The sequence below is a fragment of the Anabrus simplex genome, chromosome 2, assembly GCF_040414725.1.
Source record: "Anabrus simplex isolate iqAnaSimp1 chromosome 2, ASM4041472v1, whole genome shotgun sequence".
NCBI classification, from domain to species: Eukaryota; Metazoa; Arthropoda; class Insecta; order Orthoptera; family Tettigoniidae; genus Anabrus; species Anabrus simplex.
This window is the reverse complement of record NC_090266.1, coordinates 349204300-349218857: the sequence shown is the minus strand read 5'-3', so window position 1 is coordinate 349218857 and position 14558 is coordinate 349204300.

Genomic DNA, 14558 nt, shown 5'->3' with positions numbered 1-14558 from the left:
GTCATCCCAGCTGGAAGCTTGGGCGCGAGAACGAAGTGCAGTACCAACTCAACACGGAAGAAGGAATGATGAGGCGCGAGAAACAGGAGCGGAGCTCGTGCCGACAAGTTTACTGACACCTACTGAGATTGAGGGCGTTGCCACTAGTGCCGAGGGGCGAACTGTGAGTAAATGCTTAACACCTGATGCTGAATCTGGGACTAGCACGTGTTGTACACCGGTAGCTGTAAATAGCATTCAAAACTTACGTCACTTCTCATCATGTTCAGAGATGAAACGTTTTTATATGTCGCTGTTCATGTTTTTGTTTCGGCCATAAGTCCACAGAATGGTTTGTTGTTACCCTATGAAATACCAACCTTTTCATGTCTACGTAACTACTACGTAGTATATGCTACATCTACTCTAATGTGTTCGTAACAAACATGCCTTGGTATGCCAATGACACTTTTACTACCTACATTTCCCTCAATAACTAATTGATCAAGTCGTGGGTGCCTAAAAATGTGCCTTATCATTCTGCCTTTTCTTCTGGTCAAGCTTCATCCCGTGTTCTCCTCCTACCAATTTGATTCAGTATCTGTTCAAATCAAATCAAAATCTCTTTATTTGCAAATGAGGTGTCTACCTCGGTGGCAAATGGTGCACTAAAATACATTATTGTCAAGCACTAAATTTTAAATTAACAAGAGAAGAATTTTTTTTCTAGAATACAATAATATACAATTTATGCTAACAATTTTTTTCTATTACACAAACAGATCATCCTTAATAAATTTATATTGTTTACAAAATTCTACTTATAATATCTCCTATTCTTACAAACATAGTCAGCTCATATACAGTATGTGGAATTACTTCAAATAATACTATGCAACTGGTATAAGATTAAAATTTACATTACATTTATTTTTATTTTATTTTTACCCATTTTGGAACCTAAGTAGCATAACGACCTGCTGCGTCTTAACCAGAGCCCCCTTTTGCCACCACTTTTCAGAGTTCCTGAAGGGCCTTCACAGCTACCGTAGCGGTCCCAGGGCCCTCGAAGTCCCCACTGTACTTCACCCCTACAGGCAGTCCCCTACTTTGGCTGTCCAAACTCCATGGACCAGGGGATGGAATTTTCTTAACACACATTTTTTATTTGCAATAGCCTGCACTGGTCGAATGCCCTCTAACATTTCATTTATTTTCCCTGTTGCTGTTTATTCTCTTCTTGAATACCCGTACAGAGTTTGGAAAAGGATCTAACATTCGAGTTACAATCTACACGTCTCACCTGCAGCATTTTTCTGTAACATCACATTTCCAAATCTTCATTTCTCCTTCTTTCTGAGCTAGTTACATTCCATGTTTCACTTTCGTACAGTTCTACTGACCAGAAAGAAGTTTTCAGAAACACCTTAGAGAAATAAAAATCAGGTAACGAAGAACAGCAATACTCAAGAAGACGTAACTATTCATAATCGCCTCAGGAAGAAATACATGTTCCCATTAAGGAAGACACGGAAATATATCACTGAAGTAGAAACGGCCAGGATACTGGAAGAAGCAATAAACGACCATTACTTAGCGCTAAAACCAACGAAATTATCAACTACTGGAAAAATCGATACTACCATTTCGAGGAACATATCACCGTTATCTTGAACCAGAAGGGATCTACAGCAGCATACCAAAATAAAACAATAGTACCAGGCAGCACCAATATAAGCTCGATCAAAACAGAGAAAGTTCGCAATACTCTCTCGAGTTTCATCAACGGGAACATATCAGGACCAGGTGGCATTTTCAACGAGTATGTCAAGACAGCAGACAGATCCTATCGAATTACTTCCAGCTTTTAAAGATTGAATGTGTATAGAACTGAGACCAGAGTGCATTCCAGTGACGTCGAGAACTTCAAAAACAAAGGTGCTCTAGAAAGGTAAAGTAGAACCGTGTGATCCTAATTCTTGCAGAGAGATCGCCTGAGAAAATAACCTATTGAAGGTGCTTACAAAAATTGTGACATAAAGATTCACCTAAGGAATTAACAATAAAATCTCAGAAAAGCAATTGTGTTTAAGAAGAAATATACATAAGCTCCAGGCAATAAGAAATCTTAAGGATAACATAGATAACGTTCTTATAACTCCTCGAGGCAAATTCCACACGACACTCTTGGATTTCTCGACAGTCTTCGACAATCTAAGAGGACCATATCAACGAAACTAGTTTCATGGTGAAGGAAAACAAAGCACTCAAAATTCTGATCCATATTCTGAGGGAAAAAATGACGTCGATATTTCCGACAACGTAAGAGTTTCAAGAGAGATTGAATAACCACATCGTGTCGTCCAGGGACACCCCATCGCCCAATCCTCCACACCCTCCGCGCTTTCCATCTTTGCCGCACACGACATCGTTCGGGTGATATATATCTTCGCAGATGACATGGTTCTGTGATCTCTTCACATCAAAGAGCTCTGCGGGAATGGGTAGATAACAACGAATTACAGGTTAACACAGAAAATACTCAAGATATGATTTTCAGGAAAGGTGGATGGATATCCACGGAACACAGAATGTTCTCTCAACAAAAGCCCCTACAAACAGTAAATTAGGTACCTCGGCTTGACCTTACAAGCTAAAATGAACTCATTCAGGGACAATGTTTTCCCACAGCGAAGTGTTTACCAGTGGATTGAACAGTTCAACGAGCGTTAGTAGCTACAAAAGGCATATATGACATCAGAGCGATAACTAAATTATCCCTGAGGTCCACCATGGCACTCGTATACGATGAATCCGTTGCACTACTCACGCATGCAATTACTAAGGATGAGTTCAGCATTGGAGATCTAGACCATTACAAGTGGTAAAAGCAAGATAAAGAAAATACTTAAGTTTCAAGTTAATTTTGCCTCAATGATCAACTGGAATTGGGTACTGGTAGAGAGGACATTGAAAACAAGGGGAAAAATGGGAAATGTTCTACTCGACCGAAGCTATGATGACCAGAGCATGGACAGATGCGAACCAGGACTTACGAAATTTTTCGAATACTCTGGGCGTGCACGGGTACCACCAAAAATTTGCAGGACACAATTCTACCTAATATCAAACTCGACTTGCGCCTGTGAGCTGTGCAAACGAAATTGTGGACGCCACCACATTATTAAATGTGTAAGTATGGAAACACCATATTATGCTACTGCACAAACTGAGGTGTATGTTCTATTTTTGCACATATTTTGTGCATTTATTCATTTACAATTTGTATATCATTCTGTGAAGTGAGCAAATTTCTCCCGTTAAGAAGGGTTAGTTTTCATTTTATGCCGTCCTTAATTGTGCCATCATTGGTTATTCTACTATGTAAGTAACAATGTTCATCTACATTAAGTGTTTCATTTCCTAATGTATTATTTCCTGCATCACTTTATTTCGTTCGACTGCACTCCATTACTTTTGTTTTAGATCCTTTCATTTTCATCTTTTCATCACTTTCTAATCGACTGTGTCAATACTTTTCAGAAATTCATACTGGATCTTCTGTAGACTTAGATAAAATAATCATCTCATCGACAAATCTCAGTATTTTCATTTCCTCACCTTTGATTGTGATTCCTTTTACAAATTCCATTTTGATTTCGTTTTAACGCCTGCTCTATACCAACTTTGAAGAACATAGTGTACAAGCTGCAGGCTTGCCTCCCTTCTTTGTGGACTGCTGCTCCTTTTTCATGGCCCACAATCCTTAGCACTGCAGACTGACTTTTGTACAGATCTTAGATGATATTTCACCCTCGATACCTGATCCTTATCACTTTCAGAATGTCAGGTTGGTTGGTTATCCAATGCCTTTTCTAGGTACACGAATGCTGTCCACGAGGGCTTGTCCTTATTTATTCAATCCTCTAAGATCAGTTGAATGTCTGTTCTGGATTTACAAATGTCAAGTCATGTCCTCCTTAATTCAATCACGTATGGTTAGGATTGCTTCGCGTGTTCCACTCTTTTTCTGAAAGCAAACTGCTCTTTTCACAGTTTAGTTTCAGGTTGTCTTTCTAATCATATGTAAATAATACGTGCGAACGTTTAGCTATGAGGTACTGGATTAATGGTGTAGTAGTCTTCACACATCTCAGCATCTGCTTTCTTGGATATATGTATAACAACACTCCTTTTTTTTAAAATCTAATGGCACTTCCCCTGCTTCATACATCTTACACACAAATAGACCAACCTCGATATGCTGGTTTCTCTTAAACTAAACCAAACCTCCTGGTGCGATTGCCCAGAAGGACCATGGCTTACCAAGCGACCGCTGCTCAGAACGAAGGCCTGTAGATAACGAGGTGTCGTGTGGTCAGCACGATGAATCCTCTCGGCTGTTGTTCTTGGCTTTCTAGATCGGTAGTTTCTCTGGAGGCAGTCAATAATTGCATGTAATCTCCTCCAGATGGCTTGTTCCTACGTAGGTCTATCAATGCTCTGTCAAATTCTCAGCTCAAAACTGGATCTCCTGTTTCGTCAGCATTAACAGCCACACCTTGTCCCACAATCTTATCATCTACATATTTTCCATGATGCGTTTGTTGAATACATTCATGTCACCTTTCTGCCTTGACTCCTTTCCACAGAAGTGTTTACCACATGAGTTCCTAATATTCATATATGTAGTTTTCGTTTCTCCAATAGTTTCCTTGATTTTTCTTTATAAAGCATCTACCTTTCCTTCAACCATACGTCCTTAAGTATCTTTGCACTCACATTTCTGGCATTCCTCCTGCACATTCTATCGACTTAAGTCTTTAGTCTGGTTTTCATCTATTATGTTTCTTTCAGCCTTGTCATTCAGTCCCTGTGCAACATGTTCCCTGAAACAATCCTTCACTCTCTTTTCCTTCAACTTCTCTGGATCCCATCTAATTTGAATTCCTTCCGTTCTTCAATATCTTCTACTCTACACGGCATTTAATTACCACCACGTTGTGTTTTGTTGTATAGCCTGTAGAATATTTCTTATAGTTTGTTAATTAGCGAATTTAAAATTATTTGTCCATATCAAATCTATTGTTTATAAGATTCAAATAAACTTAATAACCTGGGCTATTTATCAGTCAAGAACTGATACATTTTTATGGATAAGACTATTTGAAACGCCATTTAATTTCAGGACATATCATGTAAAACACAACAAATGGTGAAATCAGTTGATTACTCTTCCTAAACTAACCAACCTGGTACAGTTATTTAACAGAATTGCTGGGAAAGTATTAGTGTTTGTCGTTCAAATTGTCTATTCAAAACAATCAATTATTTGCATACATTTGAAAATTGAAAATGATGAAAATCTAAACCACTCTAACTCCTTTAATTATTTTACTTATTAAAGCAACATTCCATTATCACCGAGTGCCACAAGACAAATTATGCCGGACACTTATTAATATTTCATCATTATTCTTATTATCATCGGAGTTTCTGAAATTCACTTCAGACATGTCATTGATATGGTTTCACAACGTCGTCGGCACCATGTTAAAGTAAAGAGTGTGCAAAATTAGTTTTTCATTTTTTATATTGTATATTGTTATTGTGGGTCACGCATCTCATGGCAAATGCTCAATTCTCTAGTTGTTATTTGAAGGGCTATAATGATCTTTTGCACTTTGGCGAATGTGAGGTTTCTCTTAAAGTGGCCGTGATAGAGTATCGAATATGTAAAATTCGTAAATTTGAGTAGCTATTTTCATTTTGCCATTCACTTTTGAGGCGCTACTAAGTAACGAATATGCCGCATTCAGGTATTTGTTGCACAGTAGATCTGCTTCCGATTATGAAGGTCTTTCTGAAAACTATCCAACAATTGACATTCTTTACTCTGTGATAATGAGCGTAGTTAACCAGGTAAGAGCATTGATGAAATGAAAGGAATAAAGGCACGTAATTTCTGGGGAACTATACCTGTCGCTGAGTCTTGCTTTCGAAATCTGTACGTTGAATATTTAATGAAAATAGCCTGGAAAATTTCATAAAGAGTTCTCGTTGAAGAAAAACTCATGATTTTTTCTTGAAGTAGGAGGGTTGAACGATTGAATCTATCTACACCAGGCATTTTGTGTTGTGCATCTATTTTAAAGAGAGAAAATGGTTACTATATACTGAATATTCATTACGGTGCTGTAATTAAACAATGTAACCAAGCTTAGAAATCGGACAATATTCTAAGGTACTTTCCAAAATGCCACGTCAAAATTAAAGACCCCAAACGTAAAACTGTGTAGCTAATCTGCAACACTCCTGCACCACCCAATTGGAAGCATCTTTGAAAGGAAATGAGAAGATGACTGGATAAGAATGAAATTGGGATAAATTAAAATTTATTTCTTCACCTTTTCCCGGCTACAAACAATTGGTGGCAATGGTAGTTGCAATTTTCGTTTCAAGAGGCGAAACTAAAGGGTTATTCGAGATTCTAATTAAATTCAAGAAAATAATGTAACCTTAGGTGAGAAAATAATATTTTTATGGTATCTGTTTCACGTCACACCAACACAAAATATATTTTCAGCAATTTTGGAGAGGAATGGGCTAAAAATGGATGAGTGAATGAATGAATACATAAATGAATGATGAACGAACTAATGATAGAATAAATAATTGCTATAAATAAGGAAGAATATATGTAAAGAAATCATCTCTTTTGGGACAGGTGTATAGAGCTAGTACTCACATTCTTTCTTTTTCCCTCTTATGCTCTTATTTACGACAGCAATAACTACGGTGAGTATGTTTTAAAAGTCTTGTGACTTTAATCATGATTTACCACTACCTATCTGTAGATTTAAAGTGAGAATAACATAACTATGACATGAATTTTAATTTAACAATCGATAATGGCACATTCGTGATTTTGCCACTTTACCTTTTTAGTTAGCTGAATGAAGTGCAAAATAACTAATACGTAGAACATTGTTCCTCTATAGTTAAATTAAAGCTACTATGACAATTTTAACATCGACCATATAGAAGGTAAGCCAAGGGGAGTCGAAGTGCTTGTTGATGATGCTTGTTGTTTTAAGGGGCCTAACATCGAAGGTCATCGGCCCCAGGGAGTGGAAGTAAATTTAACGGAAGACACTGTTGAGATTTTTAATATCGTGGTTAAACAGATTCTTTTTTCTGTCCTGAACAATAAGGAATTTCAGATTCGTTTGTTCAACCTTGTGTTGACGATAATGAGATTAAAACTTTTAATGACATTAGGAAAATATGGCGCAAGGACTTTTCGATGATACCTAATTCTCTAAGAAATTTGGAGCACAGAAGGCGCATGGTTCTTTGAGACCCTATCAGTATTCGTTTGGCAGAAATTTTGAGAACTGGTACACTGGCAGAAATTTTGAGAACTGGTACACATCATATGACATTTTCGCAGTTGACTTCAGTTTCCTGTCCAGAATAGGTCTGGAAACGGGCGGTGCAGCCCTGGTTCTCGGTATAATTGTAATCATTTTTCAATCACTCAGTTCGGCGATGCTGAAACCTCCGTGTTTACTGTTAAAGTTATTCGCCGACGTACATTCTTCACTCTTTGTTCACTTCTGATTCCGGTTGTCGTATTATTCCCTCTTTCTGAGTACTTCATGGGGTGTTTAATATACGGCGGCCCTTCATCGATACAGAGCTCAGACTGTCGCAAGCATTGTTTGACTTCTTTATTTATGTCCTTTTGTGATGTTTGTAGATATTGGTTGAGATTTCATACGTTGAAGGAAAGTCTTCGCTTGGTTTTGAAAAAGGTTAGACCTTTATATTTCTTTCCAGCCCAGGCCTACAATAATGAGTATCTGATGGGAGCTGTAAAATTTCCTTTAAGGCACTTTTTATCAGAATGTTATGGTCTAAGAGGAACTTAAATAGGATTTTATGAAGCGGTGTAATTTGGAATGTGTATATTGCGTCGAGTTTCCGTGTAACACTCTGGTGTATCCTGTAGCTGCTGCAGGGTCTTTATATTCAGTGAAAAGCTGTGTCACCTTTGTAGTTGTATATTCCGTCGTAAATTGACACGGTTGGGAAGGAACCGAACCGCTTTGAATACCGCAGGCAGTTTGTTAATATGGTACTGGGCTTCATTTTCGGGTTGTTAGAGTCAATCTCCGTAATATTTTCCCTGACCTTAATGGATTCTGAAAATGTTTCTACTTGGGCAGTGGGTGTGAGCGGAATTAAGAGGCTCAATTGATGGTCCCCCCACTACTCTTAAGTTTGCAAGTCAATAGGTATCTGCAATTTTGCTTTAATTGTCTCTAGGTTAGCTCTATGTCGTTGTGTGCTCACCAACCGGTAGACAACGGTGCCATCTTGAGGCTAGTGGGCACACAACGCCATACAGCCAAGCTAAAGACAGTTAGAGCAAAATTGCAGATACTAATTGACTTGCCCTTGTAGATTTTCAATGTTCCCGGGAGTGATGGTTCTAGCATTGCATGATGTACACAATACCAATCGATTTTCCCACCTATACTATCGCTAATCTAACAGTAAATGAATCCCTTCTAATAGCAGTTATATACCCCGTCTCCCAAAACTTACTATTACCGGTTGGATTTTGAATTTTATATGTGTACCAAATTAAACGACTACCTAGTAACGAGCGACAATTCCGTCTATTCAATTTAATTTTGCATTATTGGATATTGGACTGGGGGATTACACGAGTATCATTCTGGAATTCGTTGCTTAGGGATTTTAACCTTTCGGGGTTTTGATATTCGAGATTGTAGATTCGGCGTATTGTTCCGGCCCCATCTACAGTTAATGAAAAGAAAGTACTATTTCACGCGCCAGAAGACCTTTCATGGAAGAAATCTGTAATATTTACTGATTTTGCTCTAACGTAGAATGACGCTATATGCACGCAGTTACTTGTCTTCTATATGAGCCAAGAACGCTGATAATTTTAACAGGCTGCTAATTCTCTGCAGCATAGTGTTACGTATGGAATGAATAAGTAGGGTGTTATATACAGTTCATTTTTTGAATATTCATGGAATATAAAGTATCTGAGGATATTTACACTTTGCTACACATAATAGGAAGTGTCAGGATGCTGACAGGGTTTTTACATCCAAAAATAATGCCCGTGTAAAATATAATCACCAGTAAAACACTATGATTGAGGTTGGCAACATGTGTGTGAATAGACAGCGGCTGAGACGAGAGCTGGGAGCTGACACGAGTCGGAAGTGAGTAGAGCAGGTCTTGTCACCACGTCATTCCGCCGATCGATCTACTTTCTTCTGATGAGTATTTACATCAAAATCTGAATTTTACTTTAAAACAGTTAATTGCCTATACGTTATAGACTACTTACATAAATGTCGAAATTAGGTTCACCAGTACTCGTTGCTTTCATTTTAATTCAGAGAGAACGATGTTTTTGACAAAGAACTGAAATAGCTCAAGGTGCCATATTAAATATTTTAGCCTCTTCCCTGATGCGTACGATACGAGCATGTATCCAAAAGGAAATAGGAAGGTTAATAAAATGGAGTGTTGTAGCATTCTCGAGTGGAAGGGGATGGGAGAAGGATGACGAGAGAAGGGATCGATTGAACGCTTTTATGAGTTTTACTCAGAGTACCATTCGATATGTCCTGTATACGATGCATGAGGATTATGAAATTCATTCGCCAGACCGATCAGACAAAGGAGCGGCTCGTCTCCACCCTTCCTCGTCACCCCTATTTTTTACAATGAGGAAAGAAGAGGTTCCACAGAATTCTGTTCTACGTCAACAAAAATATTGGTGCCGGTATCGTATTTTTCTCAGATCTAAACCCTATTTATATGTGGAAATAGAAAATATTTAAAATATGTTATTATATAAAATTAACATACTGTACCGGGAAATGATTATGGGTCCAGAGCATGGGAAATATCTGAGGTAGTGTGCGGTTACTTATTGCAGCAGGTACAGAGGATCTTATCGCAGGGCAAATAATAGATGGTAAAATCTTTTTGACAATATTTATTGAAATATTCGTGTAAATCACCCTGCAGTTGAATTGTCAAAATTAAATTCTCAGCCAATCGTTTCAAAATGCAAAAATGAAATATCGGAGCTGTTATATTCTGAGACATCCTCTTGATGTTAAAAATTTCCAAAAGGAATACCAATTTTCTGAGATCATAAACACCCAAAAGTTCATCTAGGATCTCTTATATACCTTTAAATTCCAAAATAATACTTTGCATTTAACCAAATTGCGTAAAAACCAAGTCCATCACTTGTGATGCACACCTATAGTTTTTCTAAGATTTTTAAACACATTATTAACACACACTTCCATTAATAATTTGATAGTTCAAGCAAAAGTTTTTAATCACTTACTCTGTACTCCTACAGTTCATCTAAATCGATTTGATAAGAAAATAAAATATTGCACTTTCTTTATGGCTAACGCTATAGTTCGTCTAAGTTAAATGACTTCAATTTATAAAAGATTTTAAAGAGAAATCCACAGTTCAAAACAAGACATGGAGTCTTCTTGAATTATTAGGAATAGTAAAATTCAAACGAAGCACTTTTCTGTTGACGAATGTAGCACTATAAATGATTGAGTGCTTTGTTTAAAGTCAGTTATTGTCTAAGTGGAATTACTCACTCAAAAAATATATAAAAACACTAATATCACCTGTAATCTGCTTGTATAGATTGATGAAGTACTGTCCTGCGGCTTGGTGACCGGAACTTTCTGCAGCGTGCAGCCGAGACTCGAGCTCATCACCAGCAGCGTGACGCGTCCATTCAATGAAGATACCACGTTATTATCCCTCGTCAAAATCACGATCATTCTCTTGCTAGATACCACGATTGAAGAAACCACGTTTAATCCCACGCTGGAAATGACGTTCTACGCAGTGTAATATCACGACACTTCGCCAAGATTTCCGATGTTATTTATAAAGAGAAATGTTGAAACGAGGAAAGTTCAATTGGCACAGTTTAATGGGTTGTAGAACTGTTAATTATCATTAAGATTGGTATTTTACACCGACACAAGTCTTAATGCATAGTTCTTATTCTCAATTTTTGTTTGACGATGTTAAATAAGTGACACAGAATATCACAGTCTATACTACAGTATGATACGTAAGTCAAGTTAATGCAGTAATGACCTACAGTCGTTTGAAAATGGAAAACACAGTCTTTCACTCACGGTTTATAGAATCAAATTGAACACTGTCACAGTTCAAAATAGTCACTGATTATGTCTTAGGTTCAATAGTAGAATAATCATTACAGTCCATGAAACACTCGAGAAAATGCCATTAATATCACTCATATAACAGTCTCTGGAGTACCAGTGTTCATAGATTAAGAAGTTTTTATGACTGAATTTGCAAGACACGAGTTCGTATGACCTAATATTGCCATAAAAATTCCTTAACATTCAGTTAGTTTTTCAGGGTAATAATCAGAAGTTCGAGAAAATACGTGAAAAAAATAATCACATTTAGCCCTGTTATTTGTTGATTATTTAGTGGAATAGTATTTCAAAAAGTTCACAATCGTACTGGTATACGAGAAATGCGTCTCAGAATCAATTAAATTGTCTAAAATTTTAAGTTCAGTTTATAACACACAGTGTCCTAGTAAGCTGTTACTGTCAATGACAAAGTTCAAAATTACGAGAGACTGACAAAGTCCACAATACCATAAACTGGTAAACTAAACACTTGAATTCCCAATTACACTTCAATGCACAGTCTCTATCGTAAATTCATTTGGTTAAGACACTCGTAAGTCCTATACAATGATGGTTTAGTCGGAGAAAATTTAATAACATTTCACACGCCTCGACGCGGCTGAAACTTCACTAGCGACGTCCTCGCACACTTTCAAAGTTTTAGAGTGTAACTTTTATGTCTCTCGCGAAGCGCGACTCGAGCATACTGACGACTTGTTATGATAGTAGTGTTTAAGATACACTGACTATACCCTCGGTTCGTCGACCTATTTATATCCGGCTGGGAGCCGCACTCTGTGTCAGGTGACAGAGGGACGATAATACTTCCCAAACTTCAACTCGTCATATCTTTGAAACCACTGGACAGATTAGTTTCAAATTTTCAGAGTTGTACTTTTAAAGTGTGAGCTATTGTTTGGTGTTAGTCTCATATTTATTGGTCCAGTCGTTGACAAGCTTAGAAACAGTTACGAGACATTTCTGCGGGAAGGTAAGCTACAAGCAGTGCTGACGTCACTCGACCTTGCCCCTCTCATGCTGTCTTCCTCACACAGCGCAGTAGGGCGAGAACATTCTATCGCACAGCTGTTCGTAACTTAGCCGTTCGCTCATGAAAAAAGATTTTATAACTCATATGTGCCAGGGCCTATGCCTTCCTGGTACAATACATATAGCAAACACATGGGATTAATATCATAATATCCCAATTACTTTAACAGGGTGCCATACTGATGAGTTGTTGTCACTGGAAGAAGAAGTTTTGAGTTCATACACGATGTAGCACTAATAGAGCACGAAGCTCAAATGTGCGGACCGTTTCCAGAATTTGGTGACCGAGATTAGTTATCTGTGGGACTTTTCCATTTTCAAATGAACACTTAAACTGTACCTAATAGATCACGTTTAGTTAGAACAAATTATCCGTCCACACAGGTGTACAGTTTAATTAGTCAACATAGGCAAATTGGTACAATTTGCAGTAAATGTGCTGGGCTCGCAAAAACATTATATGTTAACAATTTCGATCAATTGAGTCAAGTTACATAGAAACAACATAGGTCCCACTCAAAAGACGGTGTCTCTTTTTAATTTGATTTAAATATATACACCAGGTGGCTCGCCAGCCCTGTACTTTCTACTTATAAGTGTCCGGCGTATACTAATGACGAATAGGATGCCTATTTGGTGGTTTACAAAGGAGCACTAAAACGTGCTGTATTTCGGATGTGAAAAAAATTGCAATCATTTTACTACACACGTTTCACGTTTTCAACACGCCAAGACACAGAAAATGAAGTTGAATAACTCATTAATTTATACACGTACAGACATTCCACTTTGCCAGAAATTCGCTTGTATGTGGTATGTGCCTTGAACGACACATAAAACCTTAATTGCAAATCTTTCTGGCGAAATACTTGTATAGAAAGTTTATGTATAAAACCAAACCTCATGGCGCAACAGCCCCGAAGGGCCGTGCCCTGTCAAGTGACCGCTGCTCATCCCAAAAGCCTGCAGATAAAGAGGTGTCGTGTGGTCAGCACGACGAATTCTCACGGCCGTTTTCTTGGCTTTGTAGACCGGTATACATATATATGTGAGGAACTTAATTTATCACAAGATTTACTAGGAATCACGAAACCAAACAGACAATAACATAAAAATAAACACATCTTGACAAGAGCTACAGTTAAAATCTTCTGATTAGGTCCTTACCAATCGATGTGATTTTCACTTCGATGCTTGCAATGTCGTCGACAGCGTCTGCATGAAACTACATCGGTTGGCATCTTACTATGGGGAAGTAGGAGCATACATAGATTTAAAAGAAACTGGTGGTAAACACTGAATCATATGTTTTGGTATCTGATAAAAGGTTCTATGTTTATAGAACATCTTATTAATCTCACTTACATGAGTGAGGTAAATAAGGTGTAGCGTATTAGTTTCATTGCTAGGGAAGCAGAATGCACATTCAGAGTTTTGTTTGTTATCAAGACGATTGTCTGTAACAGCGCAGTCTTTATCGTCTTTCCGTTCCATAGAATACGGTGTAGAAGCACACACTAATGATCATGACGAAGAGCTATCCTTATTTATAGTCTTGTAACAATATTCGATATTGGATGGTAAGTGACATCACACATATGAATTAGATTCTTTGATAGATTCTTCATGATAAGAGCAGTCTATAACTACAATCGGTGCTTTGTTTTTAAATTATTCAGGAGAAAATAGCGGACGATCTCCTGTCTGGTAATACGATGATTGTAATGTACACAACATGTCATAGTGAAACCTGAATTTATTTTTCCCAAAATTAACATCCATGTTTTCGTAGGGATACGTAATCCCGTTGAGATATAGTCTGTTATTTCTTAATTTACAGTGATCAAACTGTGATATATCTTTTTCATGTTTGAAATTACGATGGGTTTGAAATCCACAAATAATATACAAAGGCTTTTCAGTAAAACGTGACGTTTTAACAGCCCGGACATACTTCTTTGTAGTTGGTAACACAGGATACTCATGCAGCTCACAAATTTCTACAATCTTGAGCAATCGAAATTTATTCGATCATATAATGTTACATGAGGAATCCTCCACAATATACGATGAATAGTAATTTTCGGGTCTACTGGTGATTCTGCTGCTGGTTAAGAAAATTTTAATCACTTCGATCACGGATCAGAATTAGCTCTTGTTTTGGTTGATGCACATTCACAGATTTGTTTGTTATCAAGACGATTGTCTGTAAATCTAAGTGTCTAAAATCATCATTAAAGCCGAGAATATGTTTTA